Source organism: Garra rufa, chromosome 2, assembly GCF_049309525.1.
Source record: "Garra rufa chromosome 2, GarRuf1.0, whole genome shotgun sequence".
Taxonomy (NCBI): Eukaryota; Metazoa; Chordata; class Actinopteri; order Cypriniformes; family Cyprinidae; genus Garra; species Garra rufa.
Genome location: NC_133362.1, coordinates 67,506,149 through 67,513,581, shown reverse-complemented (window position 1 = coordinate 67,513,581; position 7,433 = coordinate 67,506,149). Strand labels below are relative to the sequence as shown.

Below are 7,433 nucleotides of genomic sequence, written 5' to 3'. Positions count from 1 at the left end.
TCTCCTTTTGTGTTCCACAAAATAAAGACATATTGGTGAAAAGATGATTTATAAAGATTTCCGACCCTTGAAAACAGAAGACAGAGGTACATAGCAGATAAATCGATTTTCTTTTGCAATTAAAATTTAGGTTCCTTGTGATATCAGGGGTGTGAACTAATCAGGTCAGGTTTGAAAAGGGTGATCCAGACATAACCCACAATATAAGGCATAGACAAAGTTAATTTCTAATTGCCGTTTTATGTAATATCACTCCATATACACATTTTTAGAGGATTTTTTTAGCATTTGCCTAAAAATATTATCATGTGTATATACAGTATTCATATAAAACGGCAGCATTTTATTTAAAATGTACATTTCTAATCATTATTAATGGAAATAATAAGTAAAATATGCTATGTGTTTCTGTCACTTGGTGGAAAACAAATGCTTGAGTAAATGAAATGAATGAAAATGACCTGAAATTACCACTTTCAATGGCAGCAGTAGAACACTCATGAGCTCATTTACCATTTTCACTCCCTTAAGTTTTACATGCTTTTCTTTTAGATGTATAATTATGATAATTTGCATCCCTAGATATTGTTTAGTTGTTTATGTCCCTTTGTTATATTTGCATACCATACATCTATTGTATGTGGTATTATTATTAGCAAAACTGAGCACCTGGCTGTGACAGTGGAATTTGTATTTGTAGAGAATATATAAGTATGTTTTAGGAGTTGCAAACTTGTATTTTTTGTTTCTTTCACAAACACAACAAAACCTTCTCAAAATATATATTTTTTTTTTTGCAGGAGCAAAAATCCTGTTCCACAAATGAAAAAAATTCACACGCTCCGTTATACCAGATTTATGCAGGACTATATTTCATTTTTTCAAATGTGTATTTATTAGAACTTTACATATTTACAGACTTTATTAGAATTTAGCATAGAATCTAGCACTTACCTATTGCTATTCGCTCCAATTTATTAAAAAAATAAATAAAGAAAAACTTGCTGAGTGTACTGTGCTAGCAGAAGTGGGTCAAAGGCCACATGTTGTATTTATCAACGGAGAGAGCGCAAGTGTGTGAGTGGGATGTCACATACTGATTTGTCATGTGAGATACCAGTTCTCATTTACAGTCGTGGTCACAATTTTTAGCACCCTCAGTAAATATGATCAAAGAAGCCTGTAAAAAAAAAGTACTTATCAAAAAAGATGAAAGGCTTACTCCACCCTAAAATGAAAATTTTGTCATTACCCCCATTTTGGATGAAAACCGGGGGCTTTGTGGCTGTCCCTTTGACTGCCAAGTAGATAACACTGTCAAGGCCCAGAAAAGTATGAAAGATGTCGTCAAAATAGTCAATCTGCCATCAGAGGTTCAACCATAATTTTACAAAGCTACGAGAAAACTTTTTGTACACAAAGAAAAGAAAAATAGTGACTTTAGCCACCGTAGCGGCATTTTGGAGAGTATCCACTGGGCGCTAATAGAGTAAGCTGTTCCATGTCAGCCGCAACACACGGATGTGTGATCTTAAATTGTGTTCGGAAGACAAACAAAGCATTTATGGGTTTGAAATGACATGGGGAAAAGTAAAAAGTAAAAAGTTCATTTTGGGGTGGAGTAACCCTTTAACAATACAGTTTTATTTTCACAGGCTTCATATTTACCAAGGGTGCCAATAATTCTGACTACAACTGTATATGCAAATGTGCAAATTTTGTTCATGACTTGAGATTTTTATTCAAGTGTGTGAGTGTTTTGCCCTTCATTCACTGCAGCAACTCTAGCCTAACTGTGAGCATATAAGGTACTTAATTTGTGAATTGTAGATTAGGATCTGTGCACCTGAATTTGAAATGGTATAACTGTTGTGTTATGTTTGTGAGAAAGAGTACAAAAAAAAATAACTCCTATAAAATGTATTCTCTGTGGCTTTAAATTTACTGATACACATGCGTGACTATTCTTTACAACTACAAATTCCACTATCACAGGTGTTCAGTTTTGCTATAATAATACCTTCACAGAACATGTTAGTAGTCAGCATATATGCAAAAGCAGAGAGGTCAGTGTGGTGTACTGTAGGTACATCTGTCCAGGCCAACATCTGGTGTACTGATGTATTCAACTGGAATCCCAGAAAATCTGCAATAAAAATGTTACAGTTCAAAATCCATCATACATAACTGATATAACAGGACTGCCCATTCCTGGAGATCCACCTACTTGTAGAATTGTGATCTAAACCTGATCCAACACAACCGTCTGTAATTCTCAACTTTGCAGGAAGGTAGATTTCCAGGAACTGGACTGGGTACCCTGCATTATAAAGTATCACATTTTGTATCTGGTATTACAAATTATCAATGTAAGCTTAATTTTAGTTTAACTAATTAGAAAATATTTGTGGCATAATACTGGTGTTTTGTGAGAAGTCCAGTGACCTTGTTATGTTTTTTTTTTTTTTTCATGTGTTTTCATAAAAGACTAATGATGCAAAATATAAAACCCCCATGCATTTACAAACCTGATATGGATAAATACAACAGTGGAAATCTTGAGTCCATGTTTGTTACATAGGAAAGCCTTCCACTGACGTGCTGTGAAGTAGATTTCTTGACAAGTTCCTCCCTAAAAGTAGATCAACAACACAGTAACTGTATTGTCATAGTGTGTAATTTAATAAAGTCACTATATTACTTTTTAAAAGATCTCATTAATACCTTTGCTTAACAATATTTTTAGAGCTTATGACAAAGGCATATAACACCTTTTTAGGTTCATTTACAGTCATTTACATCTGCATCAAAAATACATACTCTGTCCCAAACTGCTGTTTAGTAAATGTAGTAAAAGATGTCCAAACTGCTAAATAATTTAATAGTAGTAGTATATAAAAAATTACAAATATGCAAAACATTGTTCATTTACATATATTACCCACACTGTAACAATACAACGTTGAAAATCTGCAAACTTACCTTTTTGGGCAATGATTACAATATAAGGATAATATTTGTCAGGTTTGTATAGTTGACATCATCTCAAGTCTTTGTAAGTGCTGGGCCTGCTGGCATCTTCTGAAGTCTTCACAAGTGAAGCTGGATCCAAACTGGAACTGGTGTAATCTCTAGCAACCTTGGGATGGGCATCCCGAGATTGAAACAGGAAAGCAAAAAGAGAAAGATTAGTATAACTGCTGTTCATATTATTTCAGACAAACGATTATTCATTTCATAACATACAACTAAAGTGCAAGGTCACAAGATGTTTTTTTGTGTTAATATATGTAAAAATGTAATTGATTGCTGTGATCAAAGCTGTAATTTTTAGCATCATTACAGTCTTCAGTGTCACATGATCATTCAGAAATCATTTTAATATGCTGATTTTGCACACAAAAAAACAGCTGTGCTGATTTATATTTTTTGTGTGAACCTTCTTAATGTTGTGAAATTTATTTTTATCATGATTTTTTAAAGAAATTAATTTTGTTATTCAGCAAAGATGTATTAAATTGATCAAAGTGAGTGTAAAGATTTGTTTCAAATAAATGCTGTTCTTTTGAATTTTCTGTTCAATCAAGGAATCCTGAAAGAAAAAATAGCAACACAACAGTTTTCAACATTGATAATAATCAAAAATGTATGTTAAGCATCAAATCAGCATAATTTCTGAAGGATCATGACACTGAAGACTGGAGTAATAATGCTGAAAATTCTGCTTTGTTCACAGAAATAAATTACATTTTACAATATATTCACAAAGTAAACAACTTTAAAATGGTAATAATACTTTACAATATCACCGTTTTTGCTGTTTTTTAATCTTGAATTTTTAAATAAATCCAGTCTTGGTACACAAAAGGAACTTATATAGAAAACTAAAAAAAAAAATATATATATATATATATATATATCTATCTTACTGAAATTTGAACATTAGTGTTTGTTTGAGGTTAACTTACTAGCCATATGGTTTACTGTGCCTTAGAGTTGTTGTCTGACAGGAGGTTTGCTCCAACTCTGGGGTGCAGGCCATCATCATGGAAAAAAATAAGAACATAAGAAGCAATTTGTCACAGAGCCAACAATATTTAGCACATGTGATATGTAGAAAAGATAAAGAATATACTGAAAATAAATTCTTAACATACAATAATTTGCTTCTAGGTTTACTTTTTTGATATTGTTTATATTTCTTACTTCGCAATATCAATATTTGTTTACCATGAGAGATCAAACTGCTTTTGAACTAGATTATGTTACGTCAGTGACGTCACCGATTAACGATACCATGTATATGTTTAGGTTATCTGAGCCTATTTCCAATCACCCATTGATAAAATACCAGTAAAACTACAACAGACCTGTCAAAACTTCTTGTCTACACATAAATACGTGATTAAAATCAGAAACTCTCATAAACTGCTCAGTTTATGGAGTTAGCATAACGTTAAGTTACCTCCTCTTACACCAGTTAAGATGCTAACGGACTTTTTCGAAGACACTAAACCATCTCTATGAACTAAAGTCAACAGAAGCGAGTCAAATACAAGCAAGAGAAGTGTCAGAGACAGCTATATGTAATATTTGTATGATTTTAGGAACTGACCTTACCGAAAATAGTGAAAACAACAGCGAGAGACCCGAGTTTCTTGCTTGTCAGTTGCTGTGTTGTCGCCCCGTTTCCATGACAACTCCCTCCGCTGTAGTGTTTGAATGGGACTCGATCGTTTGCGCACTCATTAAAACATGTCAGCAGAAGTTACAAAAAATAAACACATAAAATTAGTGTCAGGAACAGCTATATGTAATATTTGTGTGATTTTAGGTACTAAACTTACCGAAAGCAATACAAACAACAGGGAGAAACGCAGTTTCCAGCTTGTCAGCCGTTGTGTTGCAGCCCGTTTCCATGACAACTCCCTCGCTCCAGTAGGTGCGTTCCATTCGACCGTAAGTGGACTGCGAAGTGGACTTCACAGGGTATTCCGCCATCTTAAGTGAGATTCCAAACCGAAGGGAGCGAACATGTTCAGTTCGAAGGGCACTGCGAACATAGATATATATACATAGATGCCTCATTAGCGACTGTTTCTATGGGCCGTTATACGTAAGCCATCCGCCATTTCACTGCGGTCTACTTGACGTCATTCACCCATAGATCTCATAGTAATCACTGAAAATTCGAAAAGCCACAGTCCTGCACAGCCGTTGGTCTGCGAACCTACAGTATGGTGAATGACGTCAAGTGGACCGTTCCAAAATGGCGGACGCATCTACGTGCTTGGAGCGGTCCAATGCGGTATCTATGTATATATATCTATGACTGCGAACGGCATAGGGAATAAGGGAACATCGGTACTTCACTTCACAGGAAGTGGACGGGGAAAACTACCCAACTGTCATTGCGCACCGCGTCACCAGTTAGAAGTAATGATGGAGCACATAGATATATATAGAATGACTAGATGTGTTATGTCGAGGTCATTATATATATCTATGATGGAGCAGAGCCGTTGAAGTTTTTTAAAAGGCTCTGAAATGGAGCGGTTGCAATAAATGTTGTTGTTATTATACAAATTTGAATGTTTATGAATGGTTATGGCGATTCATGTTACATTTGCATATTGTATTTTATGAATGAAAGTAAAACCGGCAAGGTGAGGCTCTGTCATGTTTTATTTTGTTTCATTTAACGTTACCACAGGATAGTTAAATATAGAGTCTGGGAACGTGACGTCAGCAACGCAATGCATGTTGGGAATTTAGGTAACGGAGCTGCGGTGAACACTGTGTTTGATTGTGATCGTGAAGTTTTAGTCTACTTTATTCTGCATAAATAATAATTTTTGGTGAAATATTGTTGTGTTGTTAATTGCCACAATCGCACCGATTACCAGCATGTACGCCGACTGTCAAATGTTTGATTTTCCAGCTTTCCAGCTTGGACAATCACCGTGGATCCCAAGTGTCCGAGTTAACAAAACGGCGTTGCATGGCGTGGGTACAAGCAGTTAGACGGAAAAGCATTAGTTGACTAATATGTGCCCCAGCGTTGTTATGAAACCATGAATTAAGAAATTAATGCTGTCAAATCAGTTGCTCTCAAGGAATGTCATCCAACATAAACTTTTCTGTGTAAATATGTTCATGTATTGCGTGTATTTATATGTACGTACTAACGTTAGATCAACGTACTCCCAGTTCCGAGCTCTGATATACGGTGCGTTGTTTATGCAAGTGGTACATGGTGGAAAAATAGACTTTAGGACAATATAACGTTGCATTCAAATTAGTAATAATAAATGCGCTCAGACAGTTTTGCACGACTTGCCTGGAACGCGTGACTGGTGGTTTGAAGTCGTGATTTACGGGCTTTAAAATCTGCCTGGAACGCAGCATTAAACATGCATTATCTGTTTTGCAAATTGCATACCACGTTGCAGCAATAAATTGAAAAAAACACGAACATTTCTATATCCCTTTATTTGTGAATAACACACTGAGGTAAATGTGCACAGTTCACAGTAACATAAGAATCAACTAAATTGAAAAGTTCAGTTCCACTACTATAGTGCAAACACAACAGGTGTAAGATGTAACAGTGCTGTAAACTTTAAGTCTCAAGAACACAGGTAACAATGAAGTAGGTAAAACGGCAAATAACACTACAAAGTAGGAAAACACCACCTGGGAATGTTACGTGCGGTAAGGCGGTAACTCATTTAGATCGTCCACCACTCTATATGCTCGTAAGGATCGAGCCGTTGATTATTTTTAGTTTTTCTAAATACCTCAGCTTTGACACTTCATTAAGCTTTTCTCGGTATGGAAGATTTAGCTTTTCCTTGGATCTGTGCATTGTTTTTTCTTTCTTTTTAATAGTATAATACTGCATGTTGTAATACTGACGGCTGACGACGTTACATAAAACATGGCGGCAACTACCCATAATTCTACGCGCAGTGACGTAGTTGGCCAAGCTCTATAGGCTGTGTGTGTGTGTGTGGGGGGGGGGGGGGTGCGTGAGATAAGACCACAAAAATCTGTTAATCTGTTAACGGTCTAAACATATACATTTGGACTATATTTTTTAGATACATACGTTTATATGTATTTTATATGTATTTAAATTTGAAAGTAAAATAAATTACAATATTTATGTATGTTAAATCATAATCTGCGTGACCCTGCCGTCGATTTGCTTTGATGACGTTCCAGGGCATTCCAAATGAGCGATTATTGTCAGCGAAGTCCACTTCAACGGATATACCGTGCTAAGGGAGTAGGGAGCAGTGAACACTGCGTAGGGACCCTGTCGATCGGAACGCAGCTAGTGTTTGAAAGCTACGCGACTGTTCAGCGTGCACGCACACGTCAGTCACGCAAAATGTACATAAATAAACAATTTTAATTTTAATTAAACT

General features: G+C 35.6%; 1 long non-coding RNA gene across 2 annotated transcripts; it reads right to left on the bottom strand.

The window, feature by feature from the left end:
- Nucleotides 1-1,429: 1,429 nt before the first annotated feature.
- Nucleotides 1,430-4,891, bottom strand: LOC141325702 (uncharacterized). Of its 2 annotated transcripts, none has more exons than XR_012353816.1 (5): nucleotides 4,621-4,891; nucleotides 3,969-4,026; nucleotides 2,983-3,139; nucleotides 2,529-2,632; nucleotides 1,430-2,146 (listed from the first exon to the last, which is right to left on the bottom strand). It is a non-coding gene; the product is annotated as an uncharacterized lncRNA (long non-coding RNA). The 2 variants fall into 2 exon arrangements; XR_012353817.1 differs by lacking the exon at nucleotides 1,430-2,146 and adding an exon at nucleotides 2,253-2,320.
- Between the last annotated feature and the right edge of the window lie 2,542 nt (nucleotides 4,892-7,433).